The 21,660-nt window shown below is 42.0% G+C and overlaps 1 long non-coding RNA gene across 1 annotated transcript; it reads right to left on the bottom strand.

The window, feature by feature from the left end:
* LOC108637890 lies at window positions 956-20,974 on the bottom strand. Its single transcript, XR_001919406.1, has 3 exons — window positions 20,810-20,974; window positions 2,239-3,078; window positions 956-1,000 (listed from the first exon to the last, which is right to left on the bottom strand). It is a non-coding gene; the product is annotated as an uncharacterized LOC108637890 (long non-coding RNA).

Genomic DNA, 21,660 nt, shown 5'->3' with positions numbered 1-21,660 from the left:
AATGGATTAGTTAGAGATAAATATAGCTTATGGCATTTTCTCCTGAGAACAAACCCTTTATAAACAGGGCTTTCTGCTGCAGTGTGGGGGTGGTGGGAAAATGAGAGCCTTTTCCCTTTTCCTTGAGGAATTTTTCTTGTGAGAAGGAAGGAGTAGGGGGTGGGGTGAGGTGAAATGGAGGTTCATCTAAAATGGGACATAAAGGCTGACCCTGGATGCCATGAAGGCTTCTGTCTTCACTCCCAGGACCCTGAGACCTCTGGGTGAAGATTTGCCAATTGAACTTAAATGTGTTTTGTGCACACATCAAATCTCTGCTTAGGAAGCCAGGGAGGAGAAAGAGAGAGGGAAAAGAAAAAAAAACGACAACCCAGATTCTCTTCTGTTGAGTGAGCCATTTGTTTTAAAATGAGATGAGAGGTGGCTCAAAGATGTTAATGGAAATCTTTGCAAATACAGGCTTAAAGTTTCTTCCATCCAAAGAGTCACTCAGCCATAAATATGTGTGGGTTATTTAGATGCTTCCAAAGGTTACTTGAAAATTGCCTATTTTCCCACAAAGAAGTGAGCTGTTTATTGCTTCAAAAACGTGTCTCAGAAAGAATGCTTTTCTTCATTCGAGAAGCGAAAAAGTACTGAAATGCCTGTAATGCTGGGAAAAGGTTGATTGGAGAGCAGATAGTCTAGGGAGAGAGGTTTAGTGTGGCTGCTGAAAGTATACTTGCTCTAAACCTTAAGACTGAGGGGAAAGCAGGTGATATTGTCCTCATGTGACTTCAAATGTTGTTCTCTTAGTGGTTCGGGTGCAAAGTCACAGTAAGGCAGGTTGTAAGGTAGGGCTTCTCAGGTGGCGCTAGTGGTAAAGAACCCACCTGCCAGTGTAGGAGACATAAGCGACGTGGCTTCGATCCCTGTGTCGGGAAGATCTCCTGGAGGAGGCACGGCAATCCACTCCACTATTCTTGTCTGGACTATCTCATGGACAGAAGAACCTGGCGGGCTATAGTACATAGGGTCACAAAGAGTAGAACATGACTGAAGCCACCTAGCATGCATGCATACAAGGGAGAGGAAGTTGGGTTTTGCAATCTGGATGGGTGGGGGAAGCTTAAAAGTATTGCCTCTATGAATACTTCATGATGGCTCCCTAACAGCAAAGAGGAGTTGCAAAACTCTCGTTGGCATCTCATTAATTCATAGCCAGTCCCATTGTAGGGTTACCAAGTTAGAGGGCCCAGTTTTTTTACTCTTTGGGAAACCCTATAATAGAGATTTTTCTGGCCACTTTGGTGGATTTACACTGGATCTCAATAAGGTTGAGGCTGGTGTTTTATAATTCAGATGCATCTCTTTGTGGACGGCTGGTATGGATGGCTTTAACTGGGATTGAATTTAGGTCAAAATCAGGGTTGAAACCAGGGCTTGATAAGCATGCTGGTAACTCTTACATTTGTGCTCTGGGGAGAATGGAGGCTCTCCTTGCCATGAGATCCTTGTCACATGGAAATATAAAGCAGGTTGAGAGATGATATTTGTTGAGAATATCCTATGCACAGTGCTACACCAGGCATATTTAAAAAACAACTTTTTGTTTTGTATATTGGGGTGTAGCCAATTAACAGACAATGTTGTGATAATTTCAGGTGAACAGTGAAGGGACTCAGCCATACATACACATGTATCCATTCTTCCCCAACTTCCCTCCCATCCAGGCTGCTATGTGACATTGAGCAGAGTTTCATGTGCTATACAGTAGGTCCTTGTTGGTTATCCATTTTAAATATAGTATACATTAGGCATTTTTTACTGTTGTATAATTCGATCTCAAGAATCCTGGAAGGTATTTTCTCATTATCACATAAGTGAAAGTGAAAGTTGCTCAGTCGTGTCCACCTGTTTGTGACACCATGGACTGTGTAGTCCATGGAATTCTCCAGGCCAGAACACTGGAGTGGATAGCCTATCCCTTCTCCAGGTGATCTTCCCAACTCAGGGATCGAACCCAGATCTCCTGCATTGCAGGTGGATTCTTTATCAGCTGAGCCACAAGGGAAGCCCCATTATCACATATGAGTGAAATAATTTGCTCAAGATTGAAAGAGATACACACACACACACATATTCAGGCTTCCTCACACACTGGGTTCATTTGGCCTCAGAGAGCCCTGTGGGTGAACATAGCTAAGTGTCCCAGTTCTTTGTGATAGCCTTGAGGTGGGAAAAGACCGTCAGAGTTACCTGGCTCAGTGCATGTCTCTGAGCGGGACTTCCCCGCAAGCAGTGGGCCTTCCCAGGAGGCTATGAGAAGCTTGGTCCAGCCACACTGATGCTCCAAATGCTTTGGTTTTCTTCTCCTTTCCCCAAAGCCCTGAGGACTGAGACCAAAAGGAATCACATAGTGTTGTTGTTTGTATACTAACTGAAAAATGCATGCCTCTTTGTAAAAAATATAGACGAATCTGTTGGCTGCTGAGAATGGAAGATAAGGAATAAACCAAGTTATTGGCAGCATTTCCCATGGGTTCCACTTGTGCAAGAATGAACCAGTCATTGGATGTTCATGGCGACAACCAGCACCAACCATTTTGCTTTTAGAAACTGAAAAAAGGAGTCAGCTGTTTGTTGTCCTGCAGCAGCAGGAAATAATAAAACCAATTAATTTTGAATTCACATGATGTCCACGTCCTCCTTTAGTCTGGCTTAGGTTTGTTGAATCGGAAGAGGCTATTCTCACTTGTTTATTCTGATGTTTCGAATCTCTTGGAAGATACCCGTGCTTAGACAGTCTGGTTTCATGCTTCATGATATTTTGTCCCCAAAGCCTGACTCAACTTGTAGGGCTTTATGCAGGATAGTTTGCTTACAACCACATTTATTAAAGGTGGCTGTCAATTTGTCACACGGTCACTTTGTCAACAACAGGCAGTACAGAATAGTACAGTAGTCATAGTAGAAGGGCTTCATCGGAATTCAGTTTTGATCGTTAAAATGGATAGAAGATAAACTGCTTAGCAGTTCTTCACAACCACATAAATTGGATGTCCAACAGTGCAAAACTCCAAAGTGCATCCTTTCAATCTGTGAAAAGAAGCATTAGAGGCAGAACTTAGAATTTATTTCAACTGAGTTGATGGTAATCCCAGACACAAGGGAATGTCCTAGGTACTATTCATTTCTTTGAAAATTGATATGTTATGGCTAAAATCAGCCAATAGCTCTGGAAGGAAAAGCTAACACATTCATGAATGATCCTTGAGTTCTGTGTTTTAATTTAAAATTGTTTGTTAAAGTCATGCTTGATTCCACTATGAGCATTTTGACTGGCTAACTTTGACTACCTGGTAAAAATCCAATGAAGTTGAATGCAAATTATAAACAGTTTTATCTATTAATGCTCAGAATCAGTTTCTTCCTTGATGTGTAGATATGCTTTATAAATTTGGTATTGTTTCTCTTTGCTAGAGGTAAAAATTTCCTTTGTGGTAAGAGAAAAATTTCCAAGCTATTTCCCTGCTCAAAAATCTACAGCTAGCTCTCCTTGCACTCTAGGAAAATATCCAAATTCCTGAGCTGGCCATCAAGAACCTACCTTCCAAACTCATCAGCAGGATTTCTTGGAGGCAATGCTTTCTGTTATTTGTGTGGACCAAAGTTCTTCTAACCTAGAATATTGCCTTCCATCTCTGAATTTATACCCATCCTTCAAACTTCAAGCTCAACTTGATCTCTTCCATGATTTTATTTTTTTCTCTCCAATCTAAATGAATTCCTATAGAGAATGTTTATGTGACTTCTATGTGTAAAGGATATACCTCTATAGGCTGAAATTGAAGTAGTAAAGAACATAAGTATTAAGCAGGATTCCTAAACTCCCTCTATGGCTAATTCCAAGTTAAACATCAGTACCACCTTAGGTCTTTTGATAGGGCAGTTGAATAGAGTATTTCTGAAGGGTCCCTGGGACTGTCATAGGATAAAATGGGGTTCATTCTTCCACATTCCACTTCCTGGCTGGTAAATGGGATTGTTTTTTGGAAGAGAGGCAGTTTCTTCACTTCTGAAAATCCCTTTGAGGTCTCTCAGGGATGTGGACTTAAAGGGAAAAGATTGGAAGGAGATCTGAAGGTATTCTGGGTTCTTCACACTGCAGGGAGGAACTGGGCATTGTGTAAATCCAAATATAATTTGCTTAATTATTTCCTGCTGCTGCCCTAAAACAGGCAACTGACTTAAAGCAGCTGGGTTGGTACTTCTGGGGTTCCTGAAGCACGCTGGGGTTCTGGGTTCCCCTACCCTTCCTCTGTCTGCTTCCTTAGAAGATACATCTAGATGTTGGGTTATCTCTGCTGAGATCTTGGCTTGCTTAAGTCCCTTGATCTGGTTTCTTGGCCAGAGCAGCACAGTTACCTTAGAGCTGCTCTGTCTTCTTCCACCTCCTGTGCTGAGCTCACCTAAGTTCCGGAGACCTCCCAAGGCCCCTGCAAACTCTTCGGTGCCAGTTTCTGCTGTCCCATTTGTTTGTACATCACCACAGTCTGGGTAAGACATTACCATCCCAGTTAAAAAAGTTACCTAACAATCCTGTAGGGTTATTAGTAGGGTTACAACCCAGTATGACTGCTGACTGTTCTTTATCCTGGGATGCAGGGGTGAGGGTAGGGAGGAGAGGGACTGACTCCCAAGTGCTATTGAAGAGAGGGGACCTAGCAGGGTCTCTGTGCTTTGCTGAGTTCTCTTTTCCTCTCAGGGGGAGGCCAGGAGTCTGTGTCATACCTTAGAATCCCCTTTCCTCTTGTCTGGGGTTCGCAGTTCCCCTTTATGGCATTAAAGAAAGTTCTGGCTAAAAAATTACAGAGGTTGTGAAAGGATCAGCTATGACAAACCTAGATAGCATATTAAAAGCAGAGACATCACTTTGCTGACAAAGGCCTGTATAGTCCAAGCTATGATTTTTCACAGTCATTTGTGGATGTGAGAGTTGGACCATAAGAAGGCTGAGCACTGAAGAATTAATACTTTCAAATTGTGGTGCTGGAGAAGACTCTTGAGAGTCCCTTGGACTGCAAGGAGATCAAACCAGTCAATCCTAAAGGAAATCAACCTTGAATATTCATTGGAAGGACTGATGTTGAAGCTGAAGCTCCAATACTTTGGCCACCTGATGCAAAGAGCCAACTCATTGGAAAAGACTCTGATGCTGGGAAAGATTGAAGACGAAAGGAAAAAGGGCAGTGGAGGATGAAATGATGAGAAACCATCACTGACTCAATGGACATGAATTTGAGCAAACTACGGGAGACAGTGGAGGACAGAGGAGCCCGGCATGCTCTAGTCTATGGGGCTGCAAAGATAGGACAGGACTGAGTGACTAAGCATGCGTGCATGTGTGGCTGGAACCCATAGAAGCATATGGGGTAATTGTATGAGATAACTGTGGCAAAGTAGGTGTAGCAGGTAGAATAATGACTTCAGAGATATCCATGTCCTAATTCCTGGAACCTTACACAGCAAAGAGGCTTTGCAGAAGTAACTAAAGTTAGGGATCTTGAGAAGGGAGATTGGATTATGTGGGTGGGTCAGATAATGTATAAATATGAGAATGAGAGAAAAAAGGAAAGAGGGAGGGGAGAGGAGGACCGGGAAGACACAGTGGGAGAAATGATAGATTATCGAGACAGAGGGAAAGAGAGAGAGAGGAAGAAGGAAGAGAAGAGAGATACCAAAGATTCTACACTGCTGGACTTGAAGATGAAGGGAGGAAGCCAGAAGCCAAGGAATGCATGTGAATTCTAGAATCTGGAAAAGGCAAGAAAACACAGATTATCCTCCAGCACCTGTAGAAGCAATGCAGCCTGGCTGACTCCATGACCTTGGCCCTCTGAAACCCACTTCCGACTTCTGACCTCCAGAACTGTGAGATAATAAACTTATGTTGTTTTGATGCTACTGAGTTTGTGGCAGGTGGTTCTACAGAACAGGAAACTACTATGGAAGCTAATATCAAAGCTCATTCTTGCAGGTCCAAAGTGCTCCTGCTTAGAGTGCACTCTGGGGTGATGAGGGGTAAAGGAACAGCTGGGGCGAGTGTGGCCATCCTGATAGATGGGGTAGGGGCTGGGTGACACTGGGAAGAGAAGAAGGGATGAACCTGAAAGGTCATGAGAAGCGGCAGGCTCCAGTGACTGGCTGGTTGTGAAGGACAAAGAAGCAGCTCCATCATTTAAGGTCCCCCACTCCCCACAACATGCAATGAAGGAGAGGCAGGAGACATGGGTTCAATGCCTGGGTCTGGAAGATCCCCTGGAGAAGGAAATGGCAACCCCACTCCAGTATTCTTGCCTGGGAAATCCCATGGACAGAGGAGCCTGTGGGCTTCAGTCCAAGGGGCTGCAAAGAGTTGGACATTACAGAGTTCACACCCCCCCCATATTTATTTATTTATTTTTGTCTGCATTGGGTCTTGGTTGCATCATGCAGGCTTAGTAGTTGCTGTGTGGACTTAGTTGCCCCACAGCATAGGAGAATTTTAGTTCCCCAACTGTGGATCACATCTGTATCCCCTGAATTTGGAGGCAGATTCTTAACCACTGGACCATGAGGGGAGTCCCCCATTTAAGGGTTTTGAGGCTGAAAGAGTGAGAGGATAGTGATTCAATTCAACAGTAGAGGGAGAAAGAAAGGGGAGCTGAGTGGACAGCAGACTGTAGGACAGCATGGTTGGGTGGAATTAAAAGTGAATTTGGTTTTATTGATGTTGAACTTGGAAGAGCCCTTGAACTTGGAGCACTAGGATTTGGGGCAACTTGGAGTGATAGTAGATGAACAGATAATAATTAGAGTGAATAATGGCTGGCAAGTTGGGATTGAAGGTGTGTCTCTAGGGGATGAAGATTGACGTGGGAAGTGTTAGTCACTCAGTTTTGACCCTATGGGCTGTAGCCCACCAGGCTTCTTTGTCCATGGGATTCTTCAGGCAAGAATACTGGAGTGAGTTGCCATTTCCTTCTCTAGGAGATCTTGCTCACCCAGGGATTGAACCCAGGTCTCCTGTACTGTAGGCAGATTCTTTACTATCTGAGCCGCAAAGGAAATCCAAAGATTGAGATGGGAGCTGAAGCAATGAATAGAAAAAAATTTTCATCAAGACAGTCAGAAGAGGGAAGGTAAGCTAGCATTCACTGAGCACCTAATTTGACCAGGCATTGAAGTATATTTTATTTTTTTAAAATATATGTTAAGTAATTTAATACCTGGGCTTCCCAGGTGGTGCTAGAGGTAAATAACCCACCTGCCAATGCAGGAGAGTTCAATGTAAGAGACGCAAGTTCAATCCCTGGGTAGGTTCCCAAAGAGTTGGACACTACTGAAGTGACTTAACACACATACAATTTAATACTTTTAACAGCCTCCCATTTAACCATTGCGACATAGTGTTGGAACTGTTTTTGAAGATGATAAATACAGAATCAGAGAAAGTAAGTAACTATCTCATAACCTAAGAGCCAGTGAGTCCTCTTCTACGCCATGTGTGTAGTTAGGAGAAGCCAAGAAGCAGGTCAAATATTACTCATAAAAGATTAGCCAATCACGATTCAGAATACCAAGTGATGCTTCACTAGAACCCAGCACTGGGTATTGGCAATTCTCTTTTGAGGTAGGTTTCATTGTTGGTGGTCTCTTCAATTACGTAAGGGCTTCAATGAAGTGTCTATTCTGTGATGATGATGATGGTATGTGTGTATGAGAGAGAGAGAGACAGAGAGGGAAACAGAGTCAGAAAAAGAGAAATGATAGCTCACTGTTCTCACAGGCACAGTTAGTCTTCCTGACTAGAAAGTAAGCATATAGAAAATGTTTTTGATTTTTAAGATGCCAGGCCTTCCCAGAAGTACTGGTTATAATTTTAGTGACAACCATTGTGGGAAGTATTTGACTTTTGGCTCGGAAGTTTCATGGACCAGATGAATCAATAATATATGACACCTCTTTTCAGTTCCCCCCGATCAGGTCTATAAAAGGCATGCTTGCACGGCTCACCCACATTCAGGCAGAATCAGATGGTCTATTAATTCAGATTTGAATTAAAACCTCTCACCTCTCTGTTTTAGCTGTCCAGGATGCAGCATGCAACTAGTTATTAAAATGAACACTTACAGGGACCACAGCCCTGAATCTAATACTCCATATGGCACCAGAGTGAGGGCTCTCGACGTGTGCGCTTTTGTCTTTGGTCATTTCAGACTGAAAATACAATTAGACTTGGCTGTCAGACAGATGAAATCTGTCATATTTCCCCTATAGGACCTGCATTTGGTCCAGATCAATAAATATAAAACCACTTGCCCATAAATTGCAAACTAAGCTTGCGGCTTCAGTACATGTGGGCTTAAATTCACTTGTAGCTGGCATTCACTGCTTCCTGGCCAAACAGTCTGTTTCTGTGATTAGTGCAATTTCATAGCTGGACCAGAAAAACAAGGCTGCAAACCATCACTATAAAGCAGCAGATGGCTTTGCCACACCTTTCCTGTAAGGGCAGTTCCCTCAGAAAATGGGGTTTGAGCTGCTTGCTGTCTAGAATGGAACTTTAAAATTGGGATGAGTTCAAGTCATTTCCTGAGTATAGCTCCATGGAGCTGTTGTTATTTTTTTTCCTATTTCTTCTTGAGATTTCAAACAGAATTTGTAATAAACTTTGCCTGGACACGACTTGTCACTCGGAAGAGACGTGCTTTATGTACAGAGATGTAAGATTCTCTGTATATGCTTGACAGAGCCAGCTTTTAACAGATGATATGTGCATGTTGGAGGCTTCCCAGGTGGTGCTAGTGGTAAAGAACCTGCCTTCCAATGCAGGAGACACAAGAGATGCGGATTCGATCCCCTGGGTCAGGAAGATCCTCTGGAGGAAGGCATGACAGCTCACTCCAGTATTCTTGCCTGGAGAATCCCATGGACTGAGGAGCCTGGCAGGCCACAGTCCATGGGGTCGCAAAGAATCAGACACAAATGAAGCGATCGTACATGCCTGCGCACGCTGGATTGGCTTCACGGAGAATGAGATGCGCTTGCTTTTGCTCCAGAGACCACTAACCGAGATAACATTGATTTTGGGGGAAAGGTACATTCTTAACACCTGTTTTCTTCCCCCATTTAGTTTAACTTAGAGGACCGGTTTCAGGCAAAGGGAATTTTCTTTAGTGTAACACAGAATTAGGCTGTAGAATTTGCTGGTGTGGGGCATTAAGTGAGACAATTAAAAGTGAGACAATTAACCTAGACTCTTTAGAGGCAAGAATTAGACACTGGCTGTAACTGAATAAGAGGAACATCTCTATTTTCAGGAGCTACTGTGAAAGCAAAACCTTCATACTTCCAAATACGGGGCTTGCTAAGCAAAGTGATTATAAAATCAGGTCAAGGAAAAAATTCCTTTGAGACAGACAGTATAAAAAAGGTGTCAAGCGAGCTGGCGGTGTCACTTCCTTGAAGGCCACTGCTCTTGGAGTTAGAACATATTCTGAGATCACCGACACGGAGCACAGACTGGTGGCTGCCAAGAGGGAGAGATTGGGGAATGATAGACTGGGAGTTTGGGGTTAGCAGATGTAAGCTTTTATATTAGAATGCATTAACAAGGTCCTACTGAATAGCACAGAGAACTATATTCAGTATCCTATGATAAACCATAATAGAAAAGGATATGAGAAAAAGAACATAATATATGTATTATCGAATCACTTTGCTGTACAGCAGTAATTAATACCACATTATAAATCAAATATACTAAAAAGAAATTCTGAGAATGGTTGAATACATCTGGCTGAGGGCTGCTTCTTTGCTTGGTTTGGTCATTCCTCTTTGCGAATTCATGAAGATCTGGTAACATTGTCTGAAGCTGCCCTCTTTGATATGCTCATGAGTGGTAAATTAGAATAGCCCTTTGAGAGCCACTGATAATCAACAATTCAAAATACGTGGTGTAATCAATACATACTGTGTCCACAGGGCAGGCATTTTTAGGGGAATCATATGATTTGGGTAAATTATTCTTGAAGTCATGTTAGACTTTTAGCTGTGTTTTTAATTCTAGTAAGTAAAATCTGATCAAGGTTTGAATTGGTGTAGACCAAGAATTACAGTCTTTCAGATGCTGTAGGTGAGTGTAAGATACTAGACTAGTCCATGAACACAGCAGGTAATGAACTTCAACCTTAAAAAAAAAAAAATCAAAGCACAACAGTAGGCCTCATTTTACTAACTTAATATTAGTTTATGTCAAACAACCTGGCTTAAAAACACTCCTTCCCCCTTGCCCCTCAAACCCAGCAATACTTAACAGGATACAGATAAAACTCTCAAATTAGGGTAGCTCAAGGCAAATAGATAGGGAAACAATGGAAACAGTGACAGACTTTCTTTTCTTGGGCTCCAAAATCACTGCAGATGGTGACTGCAGCCATGAAATTAAAAGACGCTTACTCCTTGGAATAAAAGCTATGACAACTCTAGAGAGTGTATTAAAAAGCAGAAACATCACTTTGCCAACAAAGGTCCATATAGTCAAAGCTATGGTTTTTCCTTTAGTCATTTACGGATATGAGAGCTGGACGATTATAAAAGCCGAGTGCCAAAGAATCAATGCCTTCGAACTGTGGTGCTGGAGAAGACTCTTGAGAGTCCATTGAATTGCAAGGAGATCAAACCAAGTCAGTCATAAAAGAAATCAGTCCTGAATATTCACTGGAAGGACTGATGCTGAAGCTGAAGCTCCAATACTTTGGTCACCCTATGTGAAGAGCCGACTCATTGGAGAAGACCCTGATGCTGGGAAAGATCCAAGGCAGGAGGAGAAGGGGACGACAGAGGACGAAATGGTTGAATGGCATCACCGACTCGCTGGACACGAGTTTGAGCAAGCCCCGGGAGATGATGAAGGACAGGGAAGCTTGGCGTGCTGCTGTCCATGGGGTTGCAAAGAATCAGAAATAAATGAGTGACTGAACAAAAAAGGAATAACCAGTAAAGGAGGAGAGAGTGTATTGTGGGAGGCACTAATCAGTGAGAGGGCTTCCCAGGTCGCCCAATGTAGAGAATCCACCTGCCAACCAGGAGACGCAGGTTTGATCATCCCTGGGTCAGGAAGATCCCTGGAGAAGGGAATGACAACCCACTCCAGTATTCTTGCCTGGAGAATCCCACGGAGCCTGGCAGTCTGCCATGGGGTCACAGAGTCGGAGACTGCTGAGCGAATAAACAGCAACACCAGCATCACTCTGTGAATGAGTTAAATTTTTTTCTTCTTTTTTTCAAATTGAAGTATAGTTGGTTTATAATATTACATTAGTTTCAGGTGTGCAGCATAATGATTCAATATTTCTATGGATTATATTCCATTTAACAGTTATTAAAAAATAATGGCTATCTTTCTCTGTGCTGTATAATATATCCTTGTTGCTTATCTGTTTTAATCATAGTAGTTTGTATCTCTTAATCTCTTACCCCTATCTTGTCCCTCCCCACTTTCCCTCTCGCCATAGGCAACCTCTACTTTTCTACATCTCTGGGTGTTTCTGTTTCGTTATGTATATCTGCTTTATTTTTTAGATTTCACATATAAGTGGTAACACATAATATTTGTCTTTCTCTGACTTATTTCACGAAGCATAATATTAGGTGCATCCATATTGTTGCAAATGGCAGAATTTCACTCTGTTTTATGTCCACATAATATTCAATTATACATTGAATATATAATTGAATATATAATCTTATTTGTCCATTCACCTGTTGATGGATACTTGGGTTGCATCCATATCTTGGCTCTTGTAAATAGTGCTGCTGTGAACATTGGGGTATAAGTGTCTTTTCAGATTAGTGTTTTTGCCTTGGTTTTGGATATGTAACCAGAACTAGAATTTCTGGGTCATATGATAGAGTCAGACATGACTTAGCAACTGAACAACAACAATAATGGTAGTTTTAGTTTTTTGAGGAAACTCCATATTATTTTCCATAGTGGCTGAGTTACATTTTGAAATATATTTTCCTGTGTTTCAGGCAGAAAAATATATGAATGTATCCTTGGAAACTACTTAATGCTCACTGTATATAGTTTATCTATGCCTCTATCCTCTATCTTTTTTTTTTTTTTTCACTTCATGGGAAATAGATGGGGAAACAGTGGAAACAGTGGCACACTTTATTTTTTTGGGCTCCAAAATCACTGCAGATGGTGACTGCAGCCATGAAATTAAAAGACGCTTACTCCTTGGAAGAAAAGTTATGACCAACCTAGACAGCATACTCAAAAGCAGAGACATTACTTTACCGAGTAAGGTCCGTCTAGTCAAGGCTATGGTTTTCCCTGTGGTCATGTATGGATGTGAGAGTTGGACTGTGAAGAATGCTGAGCGCTGAAGAATTGATGCGTTTGAACTGTGGTGTTGGAGAAGACTCTTGAGAGTCCCTTGGACTGCAAGGAGATCCAACCAGTCCATTCTGAAGGAGATCAGCCCTGGGATTTCTTTGGAAGGAATGATGCTAAAGCTGAAACTCCAGTACTTTGGCCACCTTATGCGAAGAGTAGACTCATTGGAAAAGACTCTGATGCTGGGAGGGATTGGGGGCAGGAGGAGAAGGGGATGACCGAGGATGAGATGGCTGGATGGCATCACTGACTCGATGGACGTGAGTCTGAGTGAACTGCGGGAGTTGGTGATGGACAGGGAGGCCTGGTGTGCTGCGATTCATGGGGTCGCAAAGAGTCGGACATGACTGAGCAACTGAACTGACCTGAACCCTCTATCTGGCACCACTGTGCTAGGTGTTAGGTTTTAAGGGAAATAATAGTCAGGTGTTTCCCCACAAGTGCTTTACCAGCTACACTGCCTCATGTATGGACTTGAGCATCACCCTCTGTTTTCTGTGGCATTTCCCTTGGCTTGGTGACAGCCTACCCTTTGATCTTCCCCTGGCCCTCTGCGCGTCCTCCTCATGGCGCCCTTCCTCCTTAGTTCTTTCTTTGGCTTCTGTGATGCCATTTTCTCCTGTTTGGCATTCACTCTTGTTTACTGCTCCTGCTCATTCTCTTTGTGAGTTAATGTTGTTGTTTCCTGGGTTCTGTTCCCAGACCTCTTCCCTGTGGACTCATTGCCTGAGAGGAGGTGATTTTTTTTAGAAAGGAATTGAGCATGAAACCTCCAGTTCGCTAAACTTAACATTGACTGACCTGGAAGAATCATGAAGGCAGAAGAGTGAGGCATCAATAAGTGATGTGTTGGCTTCTGACATAGAAACAGAAAGCACAATAACATCAGAAAGCAAGGACTATGTTGGGAGTTCCTCTGATAATTACTGTTGGAATGCACTGAGATCTCCCTTTGGAGCTGAATGCCTTTAAAAAAATCATAATGGCTACAAAACACTGGAAACTCTTGAAAACTTCTAAACAGGAAATAGAGATATTGAAGAAATGGCCTGAGGTAGAGAAAACAGAACCTTAGAGAAAATTATAAATGATTTATTAAAATAGGAAAAATATGAAGTTGAAGTCCTAGCATAATCCATACTGAGTTATGGGCATATACCTATTAGGTATAGTAATAAGTAAAGATGTGTTTTTGGCACATAGCTTCTGCCCTAGAGGAACATAGTTACGGTATGTAAGTTAGCTGCTGTGTGAATAAGTTAAGACAGATTATTAGATCATAGTCAGTTTATTTTTTGTACCATTTTGCTTTTTAATCATATTGAACACTTTTTTTTTTTTTAACCTGCTTTGTCCTTTCTGATGTTTCAGAGTATGCACAGTGATTTGAATTCCAAGGTATTGGATGCAAGAAGGTTGTGGTGAGATTTATACAAAGAATCAAGCTTTGAGAAATCTTACAATAAACCTGTATCGTCATATAACATAAGCAGATTTTCAATAAGCATTCCCTGGTGAAACATACAATTGTGCATACAGGGTGGGAACAGCAAAGCAGACAATACCTCAGGAGACAGCTTCTTATGCTTGTCTAGCTAGAACCTCACTTTTTTTTTTTTCAGCCTTTTTGAGACTACAGGTTTCCTGGATTTTGCTTCCAAGAAAGGAGGTTGTCTTTGCCAGGCTATGAGACTTTAAAGAAGATTACCAAGCTTAGCTGCCATTTTAGGATCCAGACATTCATTCCATGCACTATTACCTAGAGAGAGGGAGGAAAAATTGAGACAGGCTTTTCATGTTCATAAAGTACAACAGGCATTAAACCTAACGGACAGGAGAGATTTGAGCTGTGGACTTGTCTTGTGCCAGACAGAGGCCACGCCTTTTTTCTATCTTTGCTAATGGGAGGCAGTGACTAACTGAATGTTCCCAGCGGGGTAGGCATGATTACCATCCCCTGGCCTCATATGGGGGTCAAGATATAAAAAGTGGGTGCTTGGAAGAGTCAGCAGTTCTGATTCATATCCTCTAGGCGGTACTTATGAGGGATTTTTGGCCCATCAAATGGCTCATGATAGAGTATAGTAGTGCAGTTTGTATTTTTACTGCAGGCCAATTAAGAAGGGGGGAGAGAGAGTGATAAGGAAAATGACATGTCCTTGCAAAGCAGGAACAACAGTCATAGCAGCAGGAGAAGGGGAAAAAAAGATACACAGAGAGGAAACAGCCAGCCACTTAAAGCAGTTAAAGGGGTCAGGCCGCTCATGTGTTGAGGCCCACCCACTGCCAGAACATTCCCTTTTCCTGCTGGGTTTTGGGCAGTGGAGATCTTCAGAAGGGAATAATCGTGTGGTAACATATGTTCATCCAGACATAGATTGGCGAGTTTCAAATCAAATAGTATTTTTTTAAAAATGTCATCTGAAGAGGATATAATGTTTCTTGAGATTCTTATCGAGTGTTCTTAGTCTTGCGTTCTCTGGTTTTGTGATTTTTGTCTTCTCACCTATATCTGTTTCTATTCTGCCTTTAGAAAGCCAGAGAAAAGCTTTTGGAAAACTTTTATCGTTTAATTACTATTTTTCCAGTTTCACTGAGGACAAGATTTTGAGTGTGGGTTTATAAAAATTTGCCCTTTCCGTAATGTTGAGGGTGTATTACCCACCCCATGAAAGTCTCTTGGGGGCCTGTACTCACCAGGCTGCTTCTTAACTTACTTTTGTTTTCTTTAGGTACCTGGGATTGCTAGAGACTAGGAATAAGAAGACGGAGAAGGCAATGGCAACCCAATCCAGTACTCTTGCCTGAAAAATTCCACAGACGGAGGAGCCTGGTAGGCTGCAGTCCATGGGGTCGTTAGGAGTCGGACAGGACTGAGCAGCTTCACTTTCACTTTCATGCATTGGAGAAGGAAATGGCAACCCACTCCAGTATTCTTGCCTGGAAAGTCCCAGGGACGGAGGAGCCTGGTGGGCTGCCGTCTATGGGGTCGCACAGAGTCTGACACGACTGAAGCGACTTAGCAGCAGCAGCAGCAGGAATAAGAAGAGAGAGTGGGAGGAAGGGAAGGATGCATAAAAGGGGAAATAAGTCAGGGATTTCTTAATGAAGGAAGAGAAGAAGGAGGGAAAATAGAATTGATGGAAAATGTTAGTAATTTGAATAACCAAGAATAACACTTGCTACTTAAAATTAATGATAGGTAACCAACTCATCAATACTGCTGACCACCCATGGGAGGAGAGTCAGAGTAGGAGAGCTAGAGTAAATACGTCAGATTCGTGAATATCCAAATGCATTTGGTCACTTAGGACATAATGATTGTTCCTGAGACAGGGCAAAAATGGAGAAGAAAATTTCTAGGGAATTTGATACCTAAATGCTACTACTGAAAAAAATTGGGAGCAACAGAAGTAGGAATGGGGTGAAATATCCATTTCCAGCTGGCTATTTAAGGGATTAGATCTGATAGACAGAGTGCCTGAAGAACTATGGATGGAGGTTCCTGACATTGTACAGGAGGCAGTGATCAAGACCATTCCCAAGAAAAAGAAATGCAAAAAGCAAAATGGTTGTCTGTGGAGGCCTTTCAAATAGCTGAGAAAAGAAGAGAAGCTAAAGGCAAAGGAGAAAAGGAAAGATATACCCATCTGAATGCAGAGTTCCAAGGACTAGCAAGGAGAGATAAGAAACCCTTCCTCAGTGATCAATGCAAAGAAATAGAGGAAAACAATAGAATGGGAAAGACTAGAGATATCTTCAAGAAAATGAGAGAAAACAAGGGAACATTTCATGCAAAAATGGGCACAATAAAGGATAGAAATTGTATGAACCTAACAGAAGCAGAAGATATTAAGAAGAGGTGGCAAGAATACACAGAAGAACTATACTAAAAAAAGATCTTCATGATCCAGATAACCACAATGGTGTGATCACTCACCTAGAGCTGGCTGGAATGAGAAGTCAAGTCAAGTGGAGGCATCCTAGGAACAAAGCTTGCGGAGGTTATGGAATTCCAATTGTGCTATTTCAGATCCTGAAAGATGATGCTGTTAAAGTGCTGCACTCAATATGCCAGCAAATTCTGAAAACTCAGCAGTGGCCACAGGACTGGAAAAGGTCAGTTTTCATTCCAGTGCCAAAGAATGTTCAAACTACCACACAATTGCATTCATCTCCCACACTAGCAAAGTAATGCCCCAAATTCTCCAAGACAGGCTTCAACAGTATGTGAACCATGAACTTCCAGATGTTCAACCTGGATTTAGAAAAGGCAAAGGAACTAGAGATCAAACTGCCAACATCCGTTGGATTATCAAAAAAGTAAGAGAGTTCCAGAAAAACACCTGCTGCTGCTTTATTGACTACACCAAAGCCTTTGACTATGTGGATCACAACAAACTGTGGAAAATTCTTCAAGAGATGGGAATACCAGACCACCTTACTGCCTCCTGAGAAATCTGTATGCAGGTCATGAATCAACAGTTAGAACTGGACATGGAACAACAGGCTGGTTACAAATTGGGAAAGGAGTACGTCAAGGCTGTATATTGTCAGCCTGCTTATTTAACTTATATGCAGAGTATATTTCATGTGAAATGCCAGGCTGGATGAAGCACAAGCTGGAAACAAGATTGCCGGGAGAAATATCAATAACCTCAGATATGAACATGACACCAGCCTTATGGCAGAAAGCGAAGAATAATTAAAGAGCCTCTTGATGAAAGTGAAAGAGGAGAGAGAAGAAGTTGGCTTAAAACTCAACATTCAGAAAACAAAGATCATGGCATCCGGTCCCATCACTTTGTGGCAGACAGATGGGGAAACAATGCAAACAGTAACAGTCTTTATTTTCTTGGGCTCCCAAATCACTGCAGATGGTGACTGCAGCCATGAAATTCAAAGACGCTTGTTCCTTGGAAGAAAAGTTATGACCAACCTAGACAGCATATTAAAAAGCAGAGACATTGCCAACAAAGGTCCATCTAGTCAAAACTGTGGTTTTCCAATAGTCATGTATGGATGTGACAGTTGGACCATAAAGAAAGCTGAGCACTGAAGAATTGATGCTTTTGAACTGTGGTGTTGGAGAAGACTTTGAGAGTCCCTTGGACTGCAAGGAGATCAAACCAGTCAACCCTAAAGGAAATCAGTCCTGAATATTCCTTGGAAGGACTGATGCTGAAGCTGAAGCTCCAATACTTTGGCCATCTGATGTGAAGAACTGACTCTTTGAAAAAGACCCTGATGCTGGGAAAGATTGAAGGCAGGAGGAGAAGGGGAAGACAGAGGATGAGATGGTTGGATGGCATCACTGACTCGATGGACACGAGTTTGAGTAATCTCCGGGAGTTGATGATGGACAGGGAAGCCTAGCGTGCTGCAGTCCATGGGGTCACAAACAGTCGGACACGACTGAGTGACTGAACTGAACTGAACTCAGTTGATGGAATTCCCTGGCTGTTTTCTTACCCTTCTCTTTGTCTTTGAACATTCTGTTTTGACCTCTTATTTTCAAAGACAATTTGGGTTTTATGTCTTTACCTGATTGTAATACTATAATCCGAGGATCAGCCTTTTTCTTTCCTGCCCCGGGGATCCCAGTTCTGTTGTCTCGGGGCAGATGGTGTGTGTGTCATATCCCTTTCTGAATTGTGAGCCTGGCATCTGTTTGTCTGAACCACGCACCACCCTTGGGTTTTTCTGGGTGAAAAAGAGTGACCATCTGAAAAGTGAGAGGGGTAAGCATTAGCTACATCTCATGATCTGGATCTCATGTTATCTATGAAACTGTATCTCAGAGCTAATTCTACCAAATATGAAGATCTTCTGCAAATAAGCAATTGTTAGCAAGCAGGAAAAAAAAAAAGACCCCACACAATACATCTAACCTATAAATTCACTGAAGTCCTATAATTTCTTCTCTGAGGGTCTCCAACCAATACTTCCATAAAAAGTTCACTTGACACCCCATTGAATTCTTGAGACAACCTTCTCTCACTCTTAATTTCTTCAGTGAAAGTGAAGTCGCTCAGTCATGTCCAACTCTTTGCAACCCCACAGACTGTAGCATACCAGGCTCCTCTGTCCATGGGATTTTCCAGGCAAAGGTACTGGAGTGGGTTGCCATTTCCTTCTCCAGAGTATCTTCCCGACCCAGGAATCGAACCCAGGTCTCCCGCATTGCAGGCAGATGCTTTACTGTCTGAGTAGGCACCTTGAAATCTTTAAACTGGTAGCTGGATGCAGAAGTATTTAAGAATCAAGACTCAGGGAACATCCCTGAAAATCTAGCCTTAGGCCAGTCTAGTTACTTTTTACTCTGTGTGACGAGAGGAGGTGTCTCTAAAACATTTTAGCCAATTCACAAATTTGAATTCTACAAATTCCACCAGTGATTGCCCATTTCTAATATCCATTATGCTCATTAACAAGCCATTAATTTCCCCTATGAAAATCCATTTCTGAAATTCAGTATGCTAATTAGCAGAACCATTTCTTGTTCATTAGAGACATGGATTACAGAAGAGCTTTTAGTAATCGCCTCTGGAGTGTGGCCTTTCTGATAAGATGCTAGCTGACATCAGGGTGTGTATTCCTGATTAGAATAACTGTCTCCTTCTAGGGTGTAGCCTAAACTATAAAGGACCTTCCCATGCATATCTGTACTATACTAAATTCACTAAAATAGCCTATATTTAGTAATTATGGGTATGATAGCTCGTATGTATAAATATAAATCTTTATATTTTATGTTTTTCTGTAGAGTATTAATCATGTGTGTGCCACAATAATGAATTCCCTGTTGTTTGGACATTTAGGTTGGAGCACCCTTACTTTTACTCACCTGTTTGGTTTCTTTCTTAAAATGAACTCCTAAAAACTGGAATTGATGGGTCAAAGGTATGCATATTTAGATGTAATCTGGTATATGTAAAATTGACAAACAACAAGTTCCTACTGTATGGTACAGGGAACTGTATTTAATACCTTGTAATAACCTATAATGGAAAATAATCTAAAAAAGAATGTATATAGATTTTCATATATATATATGTTTTCATAGATGTATGTTTGTGTGTATGTATATACATACATATAGATATAGTTTTATCTGTTTAATAGTTTTATATATACATAAACAGATAAAACTATATCTATATGTATGTATATACATACACACACACAAACACAAACATAAAACTGAGGGCTTCCCAGGTGGCTCAGTGGTAAAGAATCTGCCTGCCGATGCTGCAGATGTAGGTTTGATCCCTGGGTCAAGAAGATTCCCTGGAGAAGGAAATAACAATCCATTCTAGTATTCTTGCCTGAAGATCCCACGGATAGAGGAGCCTGCCGAGCTCCATGGGAGCTCCATGGGATTGCAAAAGAGTCTGACATGACTTAGTGGCAAAACAACAGATATATAACTGAATCACTTTGTTGTTCAGCAGAAACCAACACTACATTGTAAACCAACTATACTTCAATTAAAAAGATATGCATGTTTAAATTTTGATACATGTTGCTAACTGCTTTCCAGAATGGTTTATCTTGATTTAGATGGAGAGCATATGAGAATGTGTGTTTTCTTAGGAATCTGTCAATGTTTGGTATTGTCAATATTCTTAATCTTTACCCATCTTTTGGTAATCTCACTCAGCCTCATGGCTTTAAATTCCACTCTATGCTGGTGGTTCTATCTCCAGTTCAGAGATGGAAGAGACCATGGGAATGTACTTCATATATACAGCTGACTATTTTACATCCCACTTAGATTCTTACTAGTAATATTAGCTCAGATGGTAAAGAATCTGCCGGCAAATGTGGGAGACCTGGGTTGAATCCCTAAGTTGGGAAGATCCCCTGGAGAAGAGAATGGCAACCCATTCCAGTATTCTTGCCTGGAAAATTCCATGGGCAGAGGGGCCTGGCAGGCTACAGTCCATAGCGTCGCAGAGTTGGACACAAGTGAGCAACTAATACACACACACACATTAATATCTAAGCCTGCTTCATTCGCAGATTTCCCATCACAGTTAAGTTACTTCATCCTTTCCATTGCCAAAAACCTTGATGCCTCCTTTGCCTCATTGCTCAGACGTCCAGGTCCTTGCTATCACATGGGCCTCCATTGCTCTCACACGCTATCACTATCGTCTCTCATCTGGATTTGTGCAAAAGCCCCGGCAGGTTGTCTTACTTCCAGGAGACTCTAGTATTTGTGTGGAAGCTGGAGTGATTCTGAGAAGTTATAACATCACCCATAGTCCAGACCCTCCAATGCCATCCCATCTCGTTCTGAGTAAAAGCCTGAATCCTTGCAATGTCCCACAGGGGCTGGGTGAGGCTCGCCCCGCCACCTGTGTCCACTCTTACCCTTGTTTTCGCCCTCTCTGGCCACAGTGGCCTCGTTGCTTGCAGACCAAGCAGCTCCTGCCTCAGGATTTCTTCACTCCAGTCCAGAGTTCTGCCTGGCTCACCAGCCTGGCTCACTTGGGAGACTGCTAGCGACGGAATGAAACACCAACACTGTAGAGTGGTTGGAATCTTTTTGCTGCTTTTTGCAGCTGTTTTATTTTATATGTTTTTGTATAACAATCAGAGAGGCAAGTTGCCAAACACCATGATTCAGCGAATATACAGTGCACAGGCATGGGGCAAGATAACCTTTTTTAAACTTATTTACTGCAGCTAAGACTTTGTTTTGAGAACTTTCTTATCAGCTTAGAATCCATTTTGTCCCCAGGTCTGTTCCTTTTGAGGAATCAGATGAACATCCTTGTATGCAAGAAGTGTTCTTTTTCCACGGGGTCAAACAGAGAATTCTTGGCGGAACATCTTGTCTGTAAGAATGTCCAGCCCTGGTTGAGAGTCTTGTTTGCAAACACTTCCCAACCTTCCTTATACTTTGTTCCCTACAGGAGACCTTCTCTGATGATCATATTAAAATGCCACCTGTCCTGCCCTTAGTAGCCTTCATCCCCTTTTCCAGCTTTGTTTTATTTCATTGCACTTCTCTAGTGTAGTATGCAGCTTATGTATTCATCTTACTGTTTATCTGGACCCAGTGGAATATAAATGTCACAGTGATAGAACTTCTGTTAAAATGTTTTCTTTATGTCTGGATCCCCAGCTCTTCATGTAATGCTTATCACATAATGGACACTTGACGGACGTATTTCTGAGGAAGTAAAGGACTGAATCTGATAGGTAAAAAATTAAACCTC

Source organism: Capra hircus, chromosome 17 (assembly GCF_001704415.2).
Source record: "Capra hircus breed San Clemente chromosome 17, ASM170441v1, whole genome shotgun sequence".
Classification (NCBI taxonomy): Eukaryota; Metazoa; Chordata; class Mammalia; order Artiodactyla; family Bovidae; genus Capra; species Capra hircus.
The sequence above is the reverse complement of the archived record's forward strand: the minus strand, read 5'-3'. Positions and strand labels throughout refer to the sequence as shown.